This window comes from Somniosus microcephalus, chromosome 1 (genome assembly GCF_052327205.1).
Source record: "Somniosus microcephalus isolate GS21.2 chromosome 1, FLI_Smic_1.0, whole genome shotgun sequence".
Classification (NCBI taxonomy): domain Eukaryota; kingdom Metazoa; phylum Chordata; class Chondrichthyes; order Squaliformes; family Somniosidae; genus Somniosus; species Somniosus microcephalus.
Genome location: NC_140987.1, coordinates 172,375,989 through 172,401,235, shown reverse-complemented (window position 1 = coordinate 172,401,235; position 25,247 = coordinate 172,375,989). Strand labels below are relative to the sequence as shown.

The 25,247-nt window shown below is 45.1% G+C and overlaps 1 protein-coding gene across 1 annotated transcript in view; it reads right to left on the bottom strand.

Annotated features, from left to right (window-relative positions):
- The window catches only part of fer (fer (fps/fes related) tyrosine kinase), a 334,586-nt gene that overhangs the window by 86,304 nt on the left and 223,035 nt on the right, over positions 1-25,247 (bottom strand). The window lies entirely within an intron of this gene.

Genomic DNA, 25,247 nt, shown 5'->3' with positions numbered 1-25,247 from the left:
CACATCACTGCAGTAATTAGGGGCATTTTTGCAGGCTGCCCTTCACAAGCACAAAGCACCAAATAAGAAAATATGCTGTCAACCTGGAGGAGTAATCGTGTTAAAGTGAGTTATCTCTTCAATTTCACTCAGTTACTTGACCTATCCAGCCATCTTCAATAATTTCATTAATTTAGAGTGCTTACAAATGGCCCAAAGAAATGGGGACGCTCCTCTTTGTAGAGAGCTACAGAAATATCTCTGCGCGCACCACAGAAATATATAAATCTACTATTTGAGGCATTGTTTTTGCATTCCTTGATATAGTTTGGTTTTAAACTGGAGAGCTGCAAATACGCTTGTGTAGTGAATTCATTCCAAAAACATCACAATATCCTAGCAGTAAAGAAAGTGGAGTTGAATTCAATTAGCAGTACAACACTCGTTATATTTCACCTCTGTTTCCTTCCGCAGGCTGCCTTTAAGCTTTCTGCAGTTCCAAGTTCTCTCTGGAGACTCGGTTGCCACAGCAGTATTGGGAATGGTACACAGTTCTAAAAACAATATTCATAGCTCTTCCCTTCTTCGTAATGAAGCTCAACCCTACTTGTTCCTATAAAGGCATAACAGCTGCAATTGCCTTAAATGTAAATAGATACTGTGAGGCAAGCTTTCACTTTCTTTTCTTGCCATCTTTCCTGTTCCAGATCACCTATTACCATCTATTCTGCAAGTACAAAAGTGTAAGTGTCAACTAGGGTGTTATTTATTTGTTCAGAGCTTGACAATGATAATATTCCCCTTGAAATGCCAAAACCCAACCATTTCTTTCTTCGTCTCCCTCCAGATTATCTCTTACTGGTCTCAGACTGATAGCTGTATAGCATGATGCACAGCTCTCTCGTGCTGAGCTCAGATATAAAGGAACATGCTCAGAGCCCCACTCCCCAAGTTATGCAACTCTAATTACCGTTAAGTAAACACTAGGTTCATGTAGAGGTCAATTAAGAATCTATTACTCCCAAGTAAACATTGGCTAAGTTCATAAAGACATCCACGCTCTGGTATTGTGTGCTTCTGGAAAGTGTTCTTGCTTCTCAACACTTTTCTTTGATGTGCGACACAGCAATTTGAATATAATACTTGAGATGCAACAGAAATGTGTAATGATCAGCAAATGTGCACTAGATGTGCATCTGAACATTAATAAAAGATTAATTCTGCTTTATATTGTATAATATTCCTGTCCTGGCGTGTTTTCTATTTTGTAACACATGAAAGGAGGGAAAGCAGTGAGTGAGGAGGACATAAAAAACCTGCAAAAGGACACAGACAGGCTAAGTGAGTGGGCAGAGATTTGGCAGATGGAATATAATATTGGAAAGTGTGAGGTTATGCACTTTGGCAGGAAAAATCAAAGAGCAAGTTATTATCTAAATGGAGAGAAACTGCAAAGTGCTACAGTACAAAGGGATCTGGGGGTCCTGGTGCATGAAACACAAAAATGTTAGTATGCAGGTGCAGCAGGTGATCAGGAAGGCCAATGGAATCTTGGCTTTTATTGCAAGGGGGATGGAGTATAAAAACAGGGAAGTCTTGCTGCAGTTATACAGGGTATTGGTGAGGCCACACCTGGAATACTGCGTGCAGTTTTGGTTTCCATATTTAAGAAAAGATATACTTGCTCTCGAGGCGGTTCAGAGAAGGTTCACTCAGTTGATTCCGGAGATGAGGGGGTTGACGTATGAGGAAAGGTTGAGTAGGTTGGGCCTCTACTCATTGGGATTCAGAAGAATGAGAGGCGATCTTATCGAAACATATAAGATTGTGAGGAGGCTTGATCGGGTGGATGCGGTGAGGACGTTTCCACTGATGGGTGAGACTAGAACTAGGGGGCATAATCTTAGAATAAGGGGCTGCCCTTTCAAAACTGAGATGAGGAGAAACTTCTTCACTCAGAGGGTAGTAAATCTATGGAATTTGCTACCCCAGAGAGCTGTGGAAGCTGCAACATTAAATAAGTTTAAAACGGAGATAGACAGTTTCCTAGCAGATAAGGGAATTAGGGGTTACGGGGAGAGGGCAGGCCTATTGAATGGCGGAGCAGGCCCGAGGGGCCGTATGGCCTACTCCTGCTTCTTATGTTCTTATGAAAATAAGTTGCATAGAGAATCTGATCATAATTGTTCACCTTGTGAAATAAAACTGATCAATGATTCGTATGAGGTCCCATGTTACCCTGTGGTAACTCAATCTGTCTTTAGAGAGATCAAAGCTGTATTCGTGTGACAGACATGGGCCTGGATTTTGCGGTCAGCCGCAAAGTGAAGGCGCTTGCTGCTGACCTCAAAGAAAGATGCCCACAAAGTTTTAGCGGGCTCTGTGGTGTCTATTTCACCTTTTCTGATGTGACATTGCATCTGGCGCCATCGAAAGGGGATCTGTGGCGTCCAGTGATGTTATCAAACAGGCTGAGCAGCCAATCACATTGAAAATTCTCAGGCAGCAAACCAGGAAGTAAAAAGCAGGTTTTATCCTGCACTTTTTAATCATTTTACAAAAAGCGAAAAAAAAGATTGGGACATACACATGGGGTTAAGGTAGAAGCTGAAATATCATAAACAAACTTTCAAAAATGAAAATAAAAATTAATTATTTTAAAAATCTCTGAAATTTTTACCATGGAATGGAAGGATTGACTCATAAAAATTAGTTTTTCAGGGCCAGAGAGGTTGTTCAGTAGTACTTATTACTGTTAAAACTTAGTTACACCTCATTCAACAAGGCTTAAGTTTTTCAATGGTTTTTAGAGAATAGTGTGCAAAAAGTTGAAGCTCATGTCAAATCAGTGATTTCTAATTGATTCCATCTGCGAATACTGCAACAGCGCACCCTGTGGAGAAGTATGGTACCACTTCTGGATTTTCGCGTTTAACTGCACATGTGCAGACGCCAGAATTTGCTGTCAGTTTTACAGAATAATGATGGTGAACGCTGACAGAGAGCAGCACGGTGGGGATGGGGAACCAATGGAGGACGGTGTGTGTGAGTGTGCTGCTTCTGGGAGGGGGATGTTGATGTCTGGGAGCATTTTTTGGAGGGGGGAGGGTAGTGTCGTGGGAGGGAACGTACATCCAGTGAAAAAGTGGAGCAGGGAGGATTGATGAGAGGGGTCTTGGGACCTGGGAAGATTGGGGAGAGGGGCATGGATGTGGTAGTGTTTTTGGTGGGAGGGGGTGAAGGAGAATGAAAGCTGCAAGCCCTCGTAAATGCAACCCTTCCCCATCCTGGATTGCACGCGAGTCTCCCAGAATGGGGTCTCCTGGGTGCTGCTGCTAGCGGTTCAGGAAAACTCTACGCCTTAAATTTCCCGCCATAGCAGCGCTCCCCCAGTCCCCACGACGTGACCAGCTGCTACTGCAGGCCAGCTGGACTGGCTTGTCTGCCAGGAAGAATCGTGAGTCGGGGGCTCCAGAGTTGAAAAGGGGGCTTAAGAGTCAGATTGGATGGAGAATCGGAATGGGGCTTCGAGAGTTGGGGGCCTCTAGAGTCAGAGGGGAGCTCAGGGAGAAAGGGACAATGGAGGCTCAGTGGAAATGAGGGAGAATGAGGGTTAGGGAGGGAGACAAGGGAATGGGGTGGAGAGGGGGATGGAAATGTGGGTCGGGGAGGAAGGGAGTTTGGGAAATGGGGGCAACAGGAGCACTGGCACAGGAAAGATAGATCTACAGAGAGGTAGACAAAGATTTTGTATCTATGAGCAATGCCAGTTGGAGATCAACTTAAATTATTGTGACCTGATGCTTCTGCTTCTCTCAGGCACCTAACACTGAAGGAAGTTTCCAGCTGGTTATTGTGGCTGGGCTTACAGCTTGCAAGAGCCCAGCTCATTGGTAGTGTTTAAAACACAAGTTTGAATTCAGTGGAATGTCTGTTGATGGTACAGTTCTTGAGAGTAAGCAGCTGGAAACATCTTTCACTTTTAGATAGTATTCCTTTCTCAGCCTATCACTTTAAAATCAAATCAAAATGAAAGTACCAGTGAGTAGAGACAGGGAAAGTTGCACTTCAAGGCGAGAATCCCACTTTTTCCTTCAGTTTCTCCAACCAGCACTTACATTTTAGTTTTGTTTTCATGTGCAGATGTTCAGCCTCACTGAATCTGTCTATGATGGAAGAAAATTTCCAGCTGGTTACTCTTAACACAGAAGCTGTCGGGTATTGAGCCACAAGAAGTCATTTGACCTACATATAATACATTCTTTGTTTCATGGTATAAAGCTCCTGTCATTAACAGCATATACTCTAATTTACCATGAGTAATGCATAGAAGATCTGATTACCATATTTAAAATAATACATCAGTGTGTGCAGACGTCACACTTCCTTACAGATACAAAAGAATCTTAAAAAAAGGGAAAAAAGCCAGTGACTTTATGCTGGCTGCTTCTGACCTGCACGTGAAACTGATGAGCATTTTCCAATTTTCACAATTCCATTGATAAGTAACAATTAAACTCTGATCATAAACCAATTGTATTCTAGACAATTTCTTTTCCATTATATATAATTTTACAACTGTTAAAATTAAATCTACTAGTGTTTTAGGAAGGAAATGTGTAGCAATAAGATTACCTTGAAAATTGAAAATTTAAGTTATAAAGGAAAATGGAAACAGCACATTTACCACGAAGGAAACTAAACTACAGATTCACTGTATTAACAACAGAAAATGCTGGAAAAACTCAGCAGGCCAGGCAACATCCGTGGAGAGAAATTAGAGTTGACGTTTCGGGTCTAACCCTTTTTCAAAACTGGAAAGGAAATAAAATAGATCGAAGGCAGGGCTGCGATAGAACAAAAGAAGTAAAGAGGTATTCAAAACCAGACGAGATGGTAATAGGACAGTGGAGACAAAAGACGGCTCCGATTAGGTGTGAAGTGTACGGGCAGGATGAGAGACAGCTGCCATGTGGGAGAGAGAGAAAAAAAAGGGGGGGGGGGGGAAGACCCAAAACAAAGGGGTGGAAAAAAATATAAGTAAAAATGTAATAGGGGCCGAGGTTATGATCTGAAATTGTTGAACTCGATATTGAGTCCGGATGGCTGCAAAGTGCCTAATCGGAAGAGGTGCTGCTGTTCCTCGAGTTTACATTGAGCTTCGGTGGAACAATGCAAGAGGCCAAGGACAGTGAGGTCCGAGTGGGAATGGAGCGGTGAATTAAAGTGACAGGCGACCAGAAGCTCGGGGTCACCCTTACGGACTGAACGGAGGTGTTCCGCAAAGCGGTCACCCAATCTGCGTTTGGTCTCCCCAATGTAGAGGAGACCGCATCGTGAGCAGCGAATACAGTATACTAGATTGCAAGTAGTAGTTTTGACTAAGTTCTGATAACAAATAGCCACAGGCTGCGAGTGAAGGTTAAATTGCTAAATAACATATTATGACGCTAAGTAGAAATTATAGTTCGCTTAATAAAACTAATTGCAAAGATATTTAAAAAATAATTAGTATAAGGACATAAAATGAGAGAGATTGTGGAGATACGGTATTTATCTGGTAGATTAAAGTGAGATAGTTTGGATACCTCAAGACTAGTGAAACAGCGCTGATATGGGCCCTTGGTATAAAGGCCTTGTACCAGGGAGGCAGGAAATGAGAGAGATATGGTAAATTCCAATGGGGTGAAAAACTATTAACAAGGCAGCAGGATAGGGTTGACAGAAAAATACTGGAAAGGCGGGATGCCACCGTAGTTTGAGTGACAATGGTATTTTGACCATTAGAACCAATTAAAAAAGATGATTTTGTTAAAGACCATATATGGACACTGGCCAAACCAACTTTTGATAAGAAAAGCGTTAAAACCTCGATACTCAAAGAACAACTTTACACAGACTTACTGCGAGAATAAAGGAACAGACTTAAGATGACGTCATCTGTGTCAGAGAGTTCCAGAGACCAAGGGCTGCGAGCTACTCGTTAAAACCATCGCCTAATGTTAAGTATATTACGCTGTAAGCTTAATAAATCTTGATCTATTGCTCAAACATGCTGGCTGCTGCCTATTGGTGTCTTGTCCAAGAACTCAGAGATCATTAAGATCTTACAGCCCATAGAAAGCCTGTGGGCAAGAGTAAGTGTAATGAATGGCTAGTGCTGTTCGTTCGCCACTGACCGCAAAATCCGGCCCATTGTGTTATCCTGCTTCCTTGGTGCAGCTATGTCAACCTTTGTATGCTCCTTTAAGGTAACAAGATGTAATTGCTGTATCTTCCCCAGGTCAGTTAGAGGCTGATTGCTCTTAGCAGATACTCAAGTGAATGAAAGATCAGATTGGCCATTTGTTCAATGATACGTAGTTTCTATTATAAATGTGAACAGAGGAATTTATCTGTAAAAAGTGGACATAGGAAGCGTGCACAGATGTAACATTTTTGATATACACTGACACATACTTTTTACACATATATATACACAAATATATATACAAAAAGAGGTCTTGCTTGACCAACCTCATTGGATTCTTTGAAGAGGTAACAGAGAGAGTAGACAAGGGTAATGCAGTAGAAGTAATTCATCTAGATTTCCAAAAGGCCTTTGATAAGGTACCACATAATAGACTGATGAACAAGGTCCTAGAATGCAGAGTCACAGCACAAGTAGCAGAATGGATAACTAGTTGGCTTCAAGACAGAGAGCAGAGAGTAGGGGTAAAGGGTGGCTATTCAGAGTGGCAGAAGGTAGAAAGTGGGATCCCACAAGGATCAGTGCTGGGACCAATGTTATTCACAATTTATATGAATGATTTAGACTCTGGAATGAAAAACACAATTTCTAAGTTTGCGGATGACATGAAATTGGGGGTGGGGGGCGGTGTTGGACAGTCAATACCGAGGAGGAATGCAACAAATTACAAGACGACGTTAATAAACTTGCAGAATGGGCATTTAATTGACAAATGAACTTCAACAAAGATAAATGGGAGGTATTACATTTTGGTATAAAAAAAAAGGTCACATATTACTCGGAAAATAAGAACCTAAATGGGGTAGAAAAGCAAAGGGATCTCGGAGTACAAATACACAAGTAACTAAAAGTAACGACGCAGGTTAATAAGGCCATAAAAAAAGCAAACCAAGCACTAGGGTTTATTTATAGACGGATAGAATTGAAAAGGAGAGAAGTTAAGCTAAACTTGTATCGAACCTTGGTTAGAACATTTGGAGTACTGTGTATAATTCTGGTCGGCATAATATAAAAAGGATATAGAGGCACTGGAGAGGGTGCAAAAAAGATTTACAAAGATGATACCAGAAATACGAGGTTATACCCATCAGGAAAGGATGAACGGGCTGGGTCTCTTTTCTCTTGAAAAAAGGCTGAGGGGTGACTGAATAGAGGTCTTTAAAATTATGAAAGGTTTTGATAAAGTAGACACAGAGGGGTCGATTTTCCCGCAGGTGCGGGGAATTGTCAGGTTCCCCGAATGTCGGGGTTCCCACACGAATGTAAATGGGTCTGCCAGATTGATGCAATTTTCCCTCAATTGGCCAATTTATTTCCAGCGTGTGGGAACCCTTGCTAATTGACTATTTCCAGTCAGAAAGCCCCACAGTATGATGTCATCATTCGTGGTGCTTTTAAAGTCTATAGCAAGCATTGCAACCTCTGCAGGCTTCCATACGAAGCACACAGGATGGCAGAGGAGCCTGCAGCAGCTGTGGCCAGTGCTAGACACGGAGCTGGCAGCAAATTCGACGAGGCTTCACTGCAGGCATTATTGGATGGGGTGAGGGCCCACAGGGAGCTCCTCTTCCCTAGGTCAGGGAGGAAGAGGCCTCCCACTGAGACCAAGGCTGCATGGATGCAGGTGGCAGCAGATGTCAACTCGCTGGGAGTCACCAGAAGAACCGGGATACAGTTTCGGAAGCGATTCCATGACCTTCACCGTACAGGAAAAGTATGAAGTTTCCACCACCCTCAAACTGATCCCCATTGCCTTTCCCCACCAGCACTCAGCTTTAGCACGCTCTTCCTCCACATCCCACTTCACAGTCACATCCATGCACCCATATCCATTCCCTCTCTCTCTATGCTGACGTTCACTTAACTATTCCACCATGCAGCCCTCACACTCCCTCTCACTCTGATGCTTTGAGCACAACTGACAACACACAGGGAGGGCCCTTGGTCTTGCAGCCTCACACCATCTTTGTCTCCCTCTAAGTATCTATGCTATGCAATCTCTACACTCACTCCTTCATTCTCACTCAAACTCCACTTGTCTCCCTCATTGCAGGAAAGAGAGCTCACAACAACAGAGAGCGAGCCAGGACTGGAGGAGGCCCACCCTCAATAGCCCACCTGACCCCCTGGGAGGAAGGAGTCCTGGAAATTGTTAGGGCTGATGTGGCTGCGGAAGCTGGGGAAGGAGAGACAGGGGCAGGCACGCAAGCTAGTGACAGAATAGTTTTCCATCTCTCTCATTGACATAGCATGAGTCGCTGTTATGATTCTGAAGCTACATCATTTGGACTTATGAACATCTGCAAAATCCAATGTGCATGTAACCTTGGCATCACATCTCTAACTCTTTCCTTTACTCCCCCACAGGACCATCCACAGCCCCAGTCCCCACTGCGGAGGAGGAAGAGGCTGAGCAGCCAGACACCTCAGAGGAAGCTCCCACCTCTGAGGGCGCAGCGTCAGCAGAATTCAGCGCACCCAGCACCAGCGCAGACACTCACACCTCGCTGGGACCTTCGCGAGATAGAGTAGCGTTGTCACCTGGTGTATCACAGCTCACAAGTGAGCATCAGCAGATGGTGGAGAGGGGGACAGCAGTGGAGAGTCCTCGTCGGAGGGCGCAGGACTCTGCCAGCTCAGCTCTGCTGCATGTCGACCCTCTGCCTCTGGGTCCATCCGCAAGAGAAGAGGTGATGGATCTTCATGCACAGATGCAGGAGTCTCTGGCAGGTTTTGTCTCCAGGGTCGCTGTGAGTGTGGAGCGAATGGAGGAGTCTATAGCGAACATGAGCAGAGCCTTTGTGGAGTCATTGGTGCATGAACGCATCACCACGGAAAGGATGGCAACCTCCGCGGAAAGGATGGCTACGGCCATGGAGGAGCTAAGTCGCCAGAGTGCTGAAAACATGGTGAGTGTTCAGAATAGACTGACATCTCTGGAGGAGCGATGGTCAGCTATTGAGCAGAGAAACCAGACCTTCATGGCAGGCCCTCTGAGTAGGACTGCCATTGTAGAAACGGGTCCCCATGGCCCGCCTGATGTGCAGCAAGCTGCTCTCAAGCTACTTGCAAGCACTGAGGGGGACCTGACCCATGAGAAGGAGGTTGGTGGCAGACCTCAAGGAAGTGGGGCTCCTCTCCAAGCGCTCACACTTCCATGCCACTGCAGAGCCCTCGGTCAGAGCCCCGCCGGAGTCCACACCCAACGGAGATAGAGGTCTCAACCCCTGCACAGCCGCAGGAGCAGCAGACTGCTGGCGAGCCCTCACAGGCTCGCTACCCCAGAGGACGCCCGCCAAAGGTGTCGAGACAGGAGCAGCAGGATAGTGAGCAAGGGGCCTCCATATCTGCTGAAGCCACAGGGGAACCACTACGTAGGAGCACGCGTAAGAGAAAAATAAGGCACCACTAATCACAAGGGTAGTATGTTGTGTTTATTTTTAAAATGCCATCAGTTGGTGATTGTAAATAAAATTTCAGATGGCAACTTCTGCAGTTGTGGCGTGTGTCATTTCGCGATTGGGGCTGGAGGTCCTCTAATGCCAAGAGGAGAAGGAAAAAAAGGCCTCCCATGCTTCTGGTAGGTGCCTCAGTTGAGGAAGCGCTGAGTGAGGGTGGCGAGAGGGGCTTCCCAGGAGCTCACACTGGAGAAGTGTGTGAGGCTCCAACCTTCCACAGCTGTGCCTAAGCCTTGAACAAGTTGCCCCAAGCCTGAAACAGCAAGGTCCTGCAACCTACAAATGCTGTCTGATTAAATCTCTTCTTTCCTGATTGACTTGCAGCTGAAAGTAAGCAAGCCGACATTGTTCACGCCAGGTTTCATCAGCGGGGTTCCCACCAGGCGTGTTTAGCATGGGAAAAGGCTGAAAATAGCAAGGGCCCTTTAAAATGGCATTAAAGATGCCAATTATTGGTGATTAGGCTCCCGACGACCAGTCCCGCCAGCTGCAGGCAGGACTGATTCGGGTCAGATTGAAACGCCGGGGTGAAAGTCGGACGGGGCGAGGAATCAGGCCGGGGTGGCGGGGGGGGGGGGGCAGTCGCGACCCCCTATTTTTGCGATTCCCCCCCCCCCACACGCCTGAAGGCTCCAGGAAAATCGACCCCAGAGTGTGTTTCTACTTGTCGGGAAGAGCAAAACTAGAGGCCATCGATTGAAGATAGTCACTAAGAAATCAAATAGAGAATTCAGAAGAAACTTCTTTACCCAGAGAGTGGTGAGAATGCGGAGCTCGCTACCACAGGGAGTGGTTGAAGCAAATAGTATAGATGCATTTAAGCAGAGGCTAGATCAACATATGTGGGAGAAGGGAACAGAGGGTTATGATGATAGAGTTAGATGAGGAAAGACGGGAGGAGTCTCAAGTGGCGCATAAACGTCGACATGGACTGGTTAGGCCGAATGGCCTGTTTCTGTGCTGTATCTATATATATAAAGCGGCTCTTCTGTCTGTCCCGATGTCTGTCTGTCTGTTCTCTATACGTTTGAAAGTTACAGAGCGTACCGACGCGCGCGTCGCCTCAAAAGAAAGCTTGCGATTCTGGACCGGTCATAGGCATATTTACGTTTCGGCCGGACAAAAATCCCGCCCGCGGTATCCCAAAAACGTTCAGCATTCCGCTCATTAGCATCTCATTAGCGACCGTGTGACATCGAGGTCCACCAATCGGATGGCGGGTTCCTTCCTACAGTTGAGTGTCGAGTGACTCGACGATTGACCAATCCTACGCTTCGGTGACCTGACCGGTCGACCAATCGGTGCGTGTGTGGGCGGGCCTTATCCTTCTGAACCGAGGTGAGTGGCCGCCATCTTGATTTTTCACAATTTTTTCCCCCACACTTTCTGTGTGTTAGGGAACTAAGGTAAATATTTTAATGATGTGTTAGGGAATTAAATAACAATTTAATAGGGGGGGGGGGGAAGAGCCTCGGGAAATCGCGGGGGGGGGGGGGGGGGGGAGAGCCTCGGGAAATCGCGGGGGGGGGGGGGGAAGGAGAGCCTCAGGAAATCGCGGGGGGGAGGGCCTCGGGAAATCGCGGGGGGGGGAGAGCCTCGGGAAATCGCGGGGGGGGGGGGAAGAGCCTCAGGAAATCGCGGGGGGCTCGCGCCGCCCGCACTGACCGCGCATGCGCCGCCCGCCCACAGCGGCCGTCCATCAGCCGCGCTATACGCGGGGGACCTCAGGCGCTAGGCAGGGGGAGGGGCCGGAGAGAGGGACAGAGGGGAGTGGGGGAGGGGTGGGGGTGGGCGAGGTGAGGGAGGGAGGGAGAGGAGGGGAGGGAGGGATAGCACAGGGAGAGGACATGACAGGGAGAGGGGGGACACACAGGGGCAGGGAGACCAAGCGCCCCAAAATTGCCCTCGCAATGCGGGGCTCCCCAGCTAGTATCCTATGTAACAGGCAAATGGGAAGATGTGACAATACTAAAGTTAAACAGAATTTGAGAGTGTGTGAATGGGTTTGTATTCGTGTATGTGGGCTTTAATGCACTGCAGGGAACGTAATTGATGGAACATGAGTTTGAAAGCAATCCACCAGAATAGTTAATTAAAGACTGCATTTTACTGGAGAAAATCACTCGATGTTATACAATAATGCAGAAATGAAAAGATAGTAACAGCATTATCTATTATGGACTGCGCCATTATCCATAATATTGCTTTGTCTGTGAAATAGAATGAAGTATATGGGAGGAAAAGAAAAAAGCAATATTGCAAGTTTAACTTTTAACAAAAACGTGTGCCTGGTGAAGTGCTTTTATGGGCTGTATGGCTAGATTGAACAGAGACAGCTTGTGATCAGAAAAATTGCTCAATGGCAATGCTACCTCATTTATTTTTGTCGTGCAGCTTCTCAAGTTGGGTTACTGATTGTCATACTGCAATAAAGCAACAACTGAATATTCATGCTCAGAATGGCCAGACCATGTGGAAATGCACTGTAGCAACTCGCCAAGGCTTCTTCAACAGCATCTCCCAAAACCACAACCTCTACTACCTAGAAGGACAAGGGCAGCAGGCACATGGGATCACCACCACCTGTAAGTTGCTACCAAGTCACACACCATCCTGACTTGGATCATCGTTGGGTCAAAATCGCAGAACTCCCTCCCTAACAGCACTACGGGAGTACCTTCACCACACGGACTGCAGCGGTACATGGCGGTGGCTCACCACCACCTTCTCAGGTGCAATTAGGGATGGGCAATAAATACTGGCCTTGCCAGCGATGCCCACAGCCCATGATCGAATAAAAAAAAAAGGAAATTAACTGCATTAAGATATTTCTTGGATTATCGCACCTGTCTTTACATGTTGCTCTTTGATTAGCAACAGCAAAATAAAATGAAAAGTTAATGTGAGGCCTTACAAAGAAGACGACTTGCATTTATATAGCTCCTTACACGACCTCAGGGCGACCCAAAGTGCTTCACAGCCAATGAAGTACTTTTGAAGTGCAGCCACTGTTGTAATATAGGAAACACAGCAGAATATTGTGCACAGTAAGCTCCCACAAACAGCAATGTGACAATGACCAGATAATCTGTTTTTGTTATGTTGATTAAAGGATAAATATTGGTCAGGATGCTGGGGTAACTCCCCTGCTTTTCTTCAAAATAGCACCATGGAATCTTTTACATCCACCTGAGAGCGCAGACGTGGCCTCGGTTTAACAACTCATCTGAAAGACGGCACCTCCGACAGTACAGCGTTCCCTCAGCACTGAACTGGAGTGTCAGCTTGGATTTTTGTGTTCAATTCTCTGGAGTGGGACTTGAGCCAACAACCATCTGACTCAGAAACAAGAGTGCTAACCACTGAGCCACGGCTGACAGTAGTACTCTAAATGTAAATAATAAAGATGTAAATGTAATAATGTGATTGTAGACCCAGTAAATGTTGTCCATCTTGTTGCCTAACAAGGCATATTTGGACACCTATAACTTTAATTTAAGAAAGTTCCAGATTGCTATGTTTGTGCTGATATGCAGTAAGCAAATGGCTTCCGATAGACTTTGTGATTACATCTATCTTCGGAGATTGGAACTTGATTTAGAAAAGTTACAGCGAATGTACTTGCGTATTTATATGCTGCCCCTCTATGACATCATCCATCATCACCCAGTCAGCTTCCATATGTATAACACCCATGTTTACCCTTGCATCATTTCTCTAAACCCCTTGAGCACCTCCTTGCAATCAGATTGTTTGCCCAATATCAAGTCATGGATGAGCTGCAACTTCCTTTAACTCAACATTGGGAATATTAAAGTAATTTTTAGCCCCCACCACAAACATCAATTCCATTGCCACTGACTCCCTAGCTGCTTGCTCAATCTGAACAAGACCATGTCACAGCTCAGCATTTACATCAATACTAAGTTGAGTATTGATGTAAATGCCTCTATCTGCAATGTGGGGTTTCTGTGTTTCTGTGTGTGAGTTTTAATCACCACATTCTTTCCTTCACCAGGACCGCACATTATCAGCTACACAATATTACCTGCCTCCACCCTCACTTGTGGCCTCTTGTACTCTCTTGTCGTTCTTGCTGGACCTCCCATTCTCCACCTTCCATAAACTTCAACTTGTCCATAACCTGCCCCTCACTAAGTCCCACAAGCCCATGTTCTTGCTAACCTACACGGGTTCCTTGTCTCAACAAATTAAAATTAAAATCCATGCCCTTACCTTCAAGTGTTTTTGCGCCTTATATTAGCCACATTTCTGCAATCTCTTCCAGTCTTGTACCCCAAACTATGTGCTCATTTCCCCTCCCTCTGCCCCACCACTGGTGGCAGAGCTTTCAGCTACCTTGGCCCTGTTGGTGGAACTCCCATCCTCAACCAATTTGCGCCTCTCTCCATTTTTAAGAAGCTTCCCAAAACCAATCTGTTTAACTAAGGTTTTGGCCACCGCTCCAAATCTCTCCCTTCCTAGTTTGGAGTCCATTCTCTTATTTATTTCTCGGCAATGAAATATCTTGGGACTTTTCTTTAGGTTAATGGTGCTATATAAATGCTAGTTGTTGTTGCCCAACAGTCCACTTTCGCAGCTGAGGGATTTTAGGCTGGCGACGATCAAGAGTACCAAAAAATAGAGTAAAGCAAACTGTCAGCATCATATTTTCAGCAGTTGCAATCTGCATTGACAAGCCTGTTCAGCAGTCTGCATTACAATGCATATTTCTATTGGTATTGAAAATGCAAATCAGAACACTTTACATCATGACTGTAATCAACAATTAAGGTGAGTTTTGGTAAAAATTACGAGAGAATGATTGACTTTGAATGAAAACAATGAAAACAATCCAAATCATACTGCATCCTCCTCACAGCACACACGCCCACCCAGCTTTATGTCGTCTGCAAACTTGGAGATATTACATCTAGTTCCCTCGTCTAGATTATTAATATATAATGGCCCAGAAATTCGGGTCTCCACGGGTGAGTACGCATGGGGTACTCACCCGTAGGCCCAATGGAAGTGCCGGTTTCCTGCATGCACTGCGCATGCGCGGGAAACCGGCACTTCCGTTCCCCTGAACGAAGGGGTTCAGAGGTCGAACGTGTGCGCGGGAGAGGCAGCGCGTGCGCATCAAACTTCGTTTTTTTTTTAAAAACAGGTTTTCCCGGGAGGGTAAGTCTGCAGAAGTTAGACATGTAAAAAGCAGGCGTAAGGCCTGCTTTTTACAAGGGAAGTGGTGAATTAATTAAAATTAAAACATTTTTTCCACAGGTTTATTATTTTTAAATACTTTAAAGCAAAGTAAGTTTATTTTTAGCCCCGTTAGAAAATAAAATTATCTTTTTTCAAAGATTTAAATTGTTTAAAATAGTTATTTCATGTAATTTATAGTTTATTTAAAAAATGTGATGTTTAAAAAAAAATTATTTGAAGATTTAGTGCTATTTTGGGGCCGTAGTATTTATAAGTTTTGACAGCTATTCCTGTCAATCTTATGAATGGAGCATTCCCTGCTCCGATTGACTCTCCATGGCCCACGTGATCCCAGGGGACACATCGAACTAACTGCGCCCCTAGGATACACAAGCACTGCGCGCTGGCAGCTGGACCAGGCCCCGGATCGGAATTCCACGCGGGCCCACAGCTCAACAGCCCCTGCGGTACCCCACTAGTCACTGCCTGCCACTCGGAAAAAGACCCGTTTATTCCAACTCTTTGCTTCCTGTCTGCCAACCAGTTCTCTATCCAAGACATTACCTTGCCCCCAATCCTGTGTGTTTTAACTTTGCACGCTAATCTCTTATGCGGGACCTTATCGAAAGCCTTCTTAAAGTCCAAATACACCACATCCACTGGTGCCTCTTTGCAATGGATGCCATAGGGGCATCTGAAGTCAAGCTTATTACTGTTTTTGCCTGACACCCACATCAACGCATTTTCTACCGGAGTCGCTGTTTAGTGATCTTTACTGGGAATCTTGGCGGATTTTACCCTTCCCTAGCCCTCGGGTGTTTAAAATAACTGCAGCACCCCTACTGCCACAACAGCTGAAACCTGCTAACTCAGTGCAGACTGGGAATCCAACTGGGACCTTCTGGTTTAAATATTGTGTGATATTTCTTAACTCATCTGCAACCATCACTACAACTCGCACCCTTATCCTGTAATCAGTAAACCTGAAGTGGTGCTGGGGGAAAGAAGGCTGAATAAGGAAATATCACATATCAAAGCTCCATCCTCAGTAATGTTAGTAATTTATTTTGCTCACAAATAATTAAATAAAAAATGTCTTTATATACACATGGCCAATAGACACTGGGAAGACATGAAAGGTGGTAAAACAATAAGATGTATTTACATGGAAGAAGCATTTTTAGACATCATAAATAAGTATTAAAAATCCAAGCTTACTTTTTGGGTATTCTACAGACCATGAGCCAGCATAAAAAAGGTTCATTTGTTAATGAGCCAATCTTTTGAGATGTATCCCAAAGTGGGGGAGGGAGGAAGAGGTGTAGTTGGTTTTAGTAACAGGCCTACGAGTGAATCACTGAATGGAGAGGAAGTCAGAGGGACAGTCCTCTCCGCTTATTAAAAATACAGGGAGAAAAAAGACAAAGGGACACACATAAAGGTCATTGAGGCCAGTTAGATCTGGGAAGGAATGTAACCAGGCTAGGAACAACCCTAGTAACTTCAGCTCCAGGCCAGTGACAACCAGACAGATGAACAAGAAAAAAGATAGCCTACCAATATGGGATAGTGGAGAATGGTCTTTCTTATTTTTTTCTTAATATGGGGAGGGATTTGAGTGTAAGTGTGTTTTGATTATAACTGTCACTCTCTATGTTCTTTAAATTAAAGCAACTGACTGATTCATGTGTGGTTTGATGTCACATATGAGTTTTCAGTCTGACTGAAATATTGCAGAGGTGGATGTGAGGGCACATGTGGGGGACACAATATCCAGTTCAGATTACATGGGGTTACTGTTGTTATAGTTGCAAGTTATACCTTCACGTCACCAAATATTGTGCAGTACTGGCACATTCCTGACAGTAGGACAGTTAAATTGCTTAGAGGAGTGACCAGCACCACAGCAGATCCAAAATTTGCAACATGATCGTTCAGACGCTGATAATTTTCAAATCATGACATCTTAGAACAACCATGGATGCTGACAACAGTGCAGCACTTGAAAGTGCTCAAAAACTCACCCATAGATTTTCCATTTCTGAAAGAACATTAATACTAAACTAATACAACCAGCTGAATGATTCGTGAAGTTGCAGCTTTGTATAGCAGCTGTTCATTTCAAAAATCTCCCGAAGTCAAATAAAAACTGACATCCTTAAGCACGGACATCTCATAAGATATTGCCACAATGGTTGCAGATTTGACTGAAAACATATAGAATTGATCTTTTGGGGAATTAAATCACACAATATAGAAATTTTGCTGTTGCAATAAATAGGATTTATCACATTCATTATAAGAACACATTAAGTCAGGGCTGAGAAAACAGTATTTGTCTCATTGAAATGCATCCTCTGGTACATAAACTTCCCATCACGGCATCTGATTATACTTTGAATAATTCAGTGTCCTTTTGCCTCTATCAACTTGGTTGGTAGATTAATTCACTCAGTCAAGTTACTTTTCACTCACTTTTATTTTGTCCATTGATCCTGCTGTCTGGCCTCACTTTGAGGTAATAATCTAGGTTTACATGGTCCACACCATTTAATTCCCTCATACCCTTCTTCCAAGACTGCAAAGCTGAGGTTTCTCCAATTCTTCCTCAAAGCTCATACCTTTCATACTTGGGATCAATCTTGTTGCTCTTTTATATGCCCTTTCCAATGGAGGTATTCCTTTTTCTGTGGCACGGTGTCCAAAACCAATCAGTATGCTCTGATCACTGCATTGTGAAGCTTTAGCATTACTTTAGTAGATGCATGTTTTACTATTCTGGCTTCATATCCTAGCATTGAAAGCTATTTGTCAACTATTATTCCCAGGTTTTTTTTCCCAAGTTGTTCTGTACTAATTCAATTCCATTCATTATATACAGTATTTATGTTCCAAATTGTTTCAACTCGTTTGTAATCAGTGTTCAATTTCATCCTTCATGTGTCTAACGAATTGCCAAACCAATTTAAATCTTCTTGCAAATTATTTGCAGCATCCTCTGACTTTACTGATTTCCTAATTTTTATGCCATTGTTTTTAAATGGACAGAAAATCACAGGCTGTGTAGTTATGAATTCATAGGATGTGCTGCTTGGTGAGTGCCACTCCCATTGGGAAGCACAAAATCACCCTTATGTTTCATCTTAAATGGTTATTTATCCAGTTTCATGTTCCACCCTGGATTCTTGCGGCTTTTAGTTTTATTTGAAGTACCTCCTGTGGAATGTTATCAAAAGCTTCGTGAAAAAAACTGTCTCGACTAATCCAAAGTTCTTCTGCCTGGCCTCCTATCTTGCACCCTCCACAAACTTAAGCTCATCAAAAACGCCGTTGCCCTTATCCTAAGTCACACCAAGTCCCATTCACCCATCACCCAGGTGCTCGCTGACCTACATTTGCTCCTGGTCCAACAACTAAATTTTAAAATTCTCATTCTTGTCTTCAAATCCCTCCATATCTTGGTAACCTCCTCCAGCCCTATAAGAACTCTGTGTTCCCCCAATTTCCTTTGCCTCACCATTGGTGGCTGTTCCTTCAGCCGTCTGGACCCTAAACTCTGGAGCTCCCTTCCTATTCTTCTCTGCCTCTCTCTCCTCCTTTAAGACGCTCCTTAAAACCCACTACTTTGACCAAGCTTTCCTAATGTCTCCTTCTTTGGCTCGTTGTCAATTTTCATCTTATTACGATCCTGTGAAGCGCTTTGGGACATTTAACTACTTTAAAAGTTGCTATATATATGCAAGTTGTTGTTGATAATGACTACTTATTTATTATTTTTGAATGTATGTCTTCCTGTACATACCTAAGAGTGAATGGAGGCTCTACGGATTAAGGAGAGCTTTTTTCACCCTAATTTTTGTTTACTGCCCCAATTTCTTGTACATTTACCTATTTGGCTGCTAGTTCACATTTACGATTTTCCTTAATTGTATTTTAAGAATTCTTTGTTCTTTGCTTTACCCACTGTAAAATCCAGTGTCCAGATTGTGTAATTGTAGAAACAAGAATTTTCCAGTGGTTCCTAATTTTAAAAAAAATATCATTCGTCATCTTGATGCGAGCACAAATTGTGAAAAAATGTTTATAAAAACTATTTGCCGCATTTGGTGCCTTTCTAATTCTCCACACCGATCACCACCTTTCCCCTTCACTCACTTCTCTTTCCGAAGTAGCCAAACTGACATACAACAATAAACTTCAGCTTGAGCCCAACTAATAAGGACTCCATCAATAAGATTGGCAATCAAAATCTTGAGAGCTACCACCGTCTTATGCCAGTCATTCCCCAAAGCAGCAATGTACAGGAGATGATAACATATGTTAAAGTGGAAGGCTTACACATGACTTGACATGTTAAAATAGTAAAAGCACACCAATCAGTGAAAACAACTTGCAATACTACAGATAGTAAGTTCTAGAGCAGTAGTATTTTTTTCATTTATATCTTGTTAATGGTTACTGTGCACTGTATGTAGAAAACAATATTATTTCATATTCACTGCTGCTTTGTATAGCTGTAACATATCTAAAATGGTGAGAAATTGAGTTAATGCATAGCACTTGAGTTCCATTAATTATGCTTTCTCTTAAGAGCTTCATGCAGCAATTTACTCTTATTATGCAACATTACCCTGCTAAATACAAGGTACTACACTGGTGACGGAACATTACGCACGCTCTTCCATTATCATGGTAGCCTCATAATTAACGAAGCAGTTATGGTATTTGGGAGGTACTTTTACATATGTAAATCAAGATGAATAACATATCATTAATCTGCGAGATAGTCTTTGGCCCCTGCTACAAACTCTATAACCGTCATCACCAATTACATCTGTCTCCCCGGGCACTGTCTCAGGTTGAGCCAGACTGTACTCTATTTGATCGGAGCTGAACTTCCGACTCCATATGCTCTCCAGCACAAAGACTGCCTATTTCACCTTTTTAAAAATTCGTTTATGGGATGCGGGCGTCGCTGGCAAGGTCAGCATTTATTGCCCATCCCTAATTGCCCTTGAGAAGGTGGTGGTGAGCCACCTTCTTGAACCGCTGCAGTCCGTGTGATGAAGGTACTCCCACGGTGCTGTTAGGTAGGAAGTTCCAGGAATTTGACCCAGCGACAATGAAGGAACGGCGATATACTTCTAAGTCAGGATGGTGTGCGACTTGGAGAAGAACTTGGGGGCGGTGCTCATAGAGTCATAGAGTTTTACAGCACAGAAAGAGGCCCTTCGGCCCATCGTGTCTGCGCCGCCCATCCATCCCTGTCCAGTCTAATCCCATTTTCCAGCATTTGGTCCATAGCCTTGTATGCAATGGCATTTCAAGTGCTCATCCAAATGCTTCTTGAATGTTGTGAGGGTTCCTGCCTCTACCACCCTTTCAGGCATTGAGTTCCACATTCCAACCACCCTCTGGGTGAAGAAGTTCCTCCTCAAATCCCCTCTAAATCTCCTGCCCCTTACCCTGAATCTATGCCCCCTTGTTATTGACCCCCCTACTAAGGGGAAAAGTTCCTCTTTATCTACCCTATCTATGCCCCTCATCATTTTGTACACCTCAATCAGGTCCCCCCTCAGCCTTCTTTGCTCCAAGGAAAACAACCCCAGCCTGTCCAGCCTCTCTTCATAGCGGAGGCGCTCCATCCCAGGTAACATCCTGGTGAATCTTCTCTGCACCCTCTCCAAAGCAATCACATCCTTCCTATAGTGAGGCGACCAGAACTGCACACAGTACTCCAGCTGTGGCCTCACCAGCGTTTTGTACAGCTCCATCATAACCTCCCTGCTCTTATATTCTATGCCTCGGCTAATGAAGGCAAGTATCCCATATGCCTTTTTAACCACCTTATCTACCTGTTCCGCTGCCTTCAGGGATCTATGTACATGTACACCAAGGTCCCTCTGACCCTCTGTACTTCCTAGGGTCCTACCACTCATTGTGTATTCCCTTGCCTTATTTGTCCGTCCAAAATGCATCACCTCGCACTTTTCAGGGTTAAATTCCATTTGCCACTTTTCCGCCCATCTGACCAACCCGTTTATATCGTCCTGTAGCCTGAGGCTTTCCTCCTCGCAATTTACCACCCCACCAATTTTCGTGTCATCTGCGAACTTACTGATCATACCTTTTACATTCTCATCCAAATCATTTATGTAGATCACAAACAACAAGGGACCCAGCACCGATCCCTGAGGTACCCCACTGGACACAGGCTTCCAGTCACAAAAGCAACCTTCGACCATCACCCTCTGCCTCCTGCCACTCAGCCAGTTTAGGATCCAACGCGCCAAGGCACCCTGGATCCCATGGGCTCTTACCTTCTTGACCAGTCTCCTATGCGGGACTTTGTCAAAAGCTTTACTGAAGTCCATGTAAACCACATCCACAGCATTTCCCTCATCCACCCCCGTAGTCACCCCCTCAAAAAATTCAATCAGATTTGTCAGACATGATTTACCCTTGACAAAGCCATGCTGACTATCCCCGATTAATCCTTGCTTCTCCAAGTGGAGACTAATTTTGTCCCTCAGAATTTTTTCCAATAATTTCCCTACCACAGATGTTAGGCTCACTGGCCTGTAATTCCCTGGTTTATCCCTGCTACCCTTCTTGAATAATGGTACTACGTTAGCTGTTCTCCAGTCCTCTGGTACATGCCCTGTGGCCAGAGAGGTTCTGAAAATTTGTGTCAGAGCCCCTGCAATCTCCTCCTTTGCCTCCCACAGCAGCCTGGGATACATCTCGTCCGGGCCTGGGGATTTATCCACTTTTTGGCCTGCTAAAACAGCTAGCACCTCCTCCCTCTCGATGCTAATATGTTCAAGTATGTCACAGTCCCCTTGCCCGATTTCTATGTCTGCATCGTCTTTCTCCATAGTGAACACAGATGCAAAAAATTCATTTAAAACCCCGCCTACCTCATCTGGCTCTACACACAGATTGCCACTTTGGTCCCTAATGGGCCCTACCCTTTCCCTGGTTATCCTCTTGCCCTTAATATACTTATAAAACATCTTAGGATTTTCCTTTATTTTGCTCGCCAGTGTTATTTCATGGCCCCTCCTCGCCCTCCTAATTTCTTTTTTAAGTACGCCCCTGCACTTTTTATACTCCTCTAGGGCTTCTTCTGTCTTTAGTAACTGCCAAAAGCCCCCCTTTTATTCCTAATGCATTTTTGTATATCCCTTGTCATCCAAGGTTCCCTTTGCTTGTTGGTCCCACCCTTGACCTTTACAGGAACATGTTGGCGTTGTACTCTCTCTATTTCCCTTCTGAAAGTCTCCCACTGTTTTGATGTGGATTTTCCTATAAGTAGCTGCTCCCAGTCCACTTTGGCCAGATCCTGCCTTATCATATTAAAATCGGCCTTCCCCCAATTTAGAACCCTTATTTCCGGGCCGTCTTTGTCCTTTTCCATGACCACCTTAAATCTCACCGAATTATGGTCACTGTCGCCAAAATGCTCTCCTACTGACACTTCCACCACTTGCCCGGCTACATTCCCTAGAATTAGGTCCAGTACCGCCCCCTCTCTTGTAGGACTTTCTACATGTTGGCTCAAAAAGCTCTCCTGGATGCACTTTAAGAATTCTGCACCCTCTAAGCCTTTCACACTCTGACTATCCCAATTTATATTGGGGAAGTTGAAATCCCCCACTATTATTACCCTATTATTTTTGCACTTTTCTGAGATTTGCCTACATATCTGTTCCTCTATCTCCCCCTGACTGTTTGGGGGCCTATAGTACACTCCCAGCAAAGTGCTTGCCCCCTTTTTGTTTTTAAGTTCTACCCATATGGCCTCATTAGAGGAACCCACTAATATATCATCCCTCCTTACAGCAGTAATTGACTCCTTAATTAATATTGCAACACCCCCTCCCCTTTTACACCCCCCTCTGTCTCGCCTGAAGATTCTATACCCCGGAATATTGAGCTGCCAGTCCTGACCCTCCCTCAACCATGTCTCCGTGATAGCAACAATATCGTACTCCCATGTGTTCAACAACAACTTCAGTTCATCCACCTTATTTGCAAGACTCCTTGCATTAAAATAAATGCCTTCCAGCCCTGCCATATTCTCTTTTGCCTTCACATATTTGCTCTGCCTTCCCAGCTGACTTGTTTTTCCCTCTGTATTTGGCTGTAAATCACCCCCTACTATAGCTCCACTCTGTACCCCATCCCCCTGCCAAGTTAGTTTAAACCCCCCCCAGCAGTGCTAGCAAACCTCCCCGCAAGGATATTGGTTCCCCTCTGGTTCAGGTGTAAACCGTCCGACTTGTACAAGTCCCACCTTTTCCAGAAGCAGACCCAGTGATCCAGGAAACTAAAGCCCTCCCTCCTGCACCATCCCTTTAGCCACGCATTCATCTGTTCTATCCTCCCATTCCTATACTCACTAGCACGTGGCACCGGGAGTAATCCAGAGATTACAACCTTTGAGGTCCTGCTCCTTAATCCTTCACCTAGCTCCCTAAATTCTTGCTGCAGGACCTCATCCCTCTTTTTACCTATGTCGTTGGTACCAATGTGGACCACGACCACTGGCTGTTCACCCTCCCCCTCCAGAATGCCCTGCAGCCGCTCAGTGACATCCTTGACCCTGGCACCAGGGAGGCAACAAACCATCCTGGATTCACGTCTACGGCCACAGAAACGCCTATCTGTTCCCCTTACTATAGAATCCCCTACCACTATTGCTCTCCCACTCTTTTTCCCCCCTTCCTGGGCAGCAGGAGCACCCCCAGTGCCAGGAAGTTGGCTGCTGCTGCCTTCCCCTGGTGAGTCATCCCCCTCAACAGTATCCAAAGCGGTATACTTGTTTGAAAGGGGGATGTCCGCAGGGGTTCCCTGCACTACCTGCCTGCCTTTGTTGCTCCGCCTGATGGTCACCCCCTGTGCTGCCCTACCCTGAGGCGTGAACAACTCGCTAAACGTGCTATCCACGAGCCTCTCAGCATCGCGCATGCTCCAAAATTCATCCACCCGCAGCTCGAGCGCCACAATGCGGTCTACAAGTAGCTGCAGCTGGATGCATTTCCCGCACACATGGTCGTCAGGGACACTGGCAGCATCCCTGACTTCCCACATGGAGCAAGAGGAGCAGAACACGGGTCTGAGCTCTCCTGCCATGACTTACTCCTTTAATTAATTAAAAAATTTATTCAATACCCCAGTTACAGGTATACTCTAGGGCGCTTTATTTACCAACTGTCCCCACTACACCACAGAAATTTAACACCACAGAATTCAAGCTTGTATTGAAAAGAGAGAAATACCCACCAACCAATCACTTACCTGCTCCCTGGTGACGTCACACTTGGATTACTTTTTACCTCTCTCCTGGAACCTGGATTGGTCGGTGCCTCTGACTGCTCCCTCTCAAGCCTTTAAGCTCTCCCGCCTCGGGCTGCTCCCGCGCAGGTCCGCTGCTTCTCCGGTCTCGGGGCTGTGGGCCTCGGTGCCTCTGACTGCTCCCTTTTAAGCCTTTAAGCTCTCCCGCCTCGGGCTGCTCCCGCGCAGGTCCGCTGCTTCTCCGGTCTCGGGGCTGTGGGCCTCGGTGCCTCTGACTGCTCCCTTTTAAACCTTTAAGCTCTCCCGCCTCGGGCTGCTCCCGCGCAGGTCCGCTGCTTCTCCGGTCTCGGGGCTGTTCCCATGCACCTGCTGCCCTTGTCCTTCTAGGTGGAAGAGGTCACGGGTTTGGGAGGTGCTGTCGAAGAAGCCTTGGCGAGTTGTTGCAGTGCATCTTGTAGATGGTACACACTGCAGCCATGGTATGCCGGTGGTGGATGGAGTGAATGTTTAAGGTGGTGGATGGGGTGCCAATCAAGCGGGCTGCTTTGTCCTGGATGGTGTCGAGCTTCTTGAGTGTTGTTGGAGATGCACTCATCCAGGCAAGTGGAGAGTATTCCATCACACTCCTTACTTGTGCCTTGTAGATGGTGGAAAGGTTTTGGGGAGTCAGGTGAGATACTCGCCGCAGAAAAGCTAGCCTCTGACCTGCTCTTGTTGCCACAGTAATATCGCCCATCTCCACACCTGCTTCAGCCCATCTGTTGCTGAAACCCTCATCCATGCCTTTTTTACCCCCAGACTCAACGATTCCCATGATCTGCTGTAAGTTATCTCCTTTGCCGTTTATGGGATCTTGCTGTGCGCAAATTGGCTGTTGCGTTTGCCAATAAAACCATAGCAACTACAATTCAAAACGAATTAACTGGCTACAAAGCAATGTGAGATATCCTGTGGATGTAAAGGGAGTTATATAAATGCAAGTCTTTCTTTCTTTAGATTATGGAATTCTTTGCCACAGTTACTGATGAAGAGTCCATAAATTCTTTTACATGTAT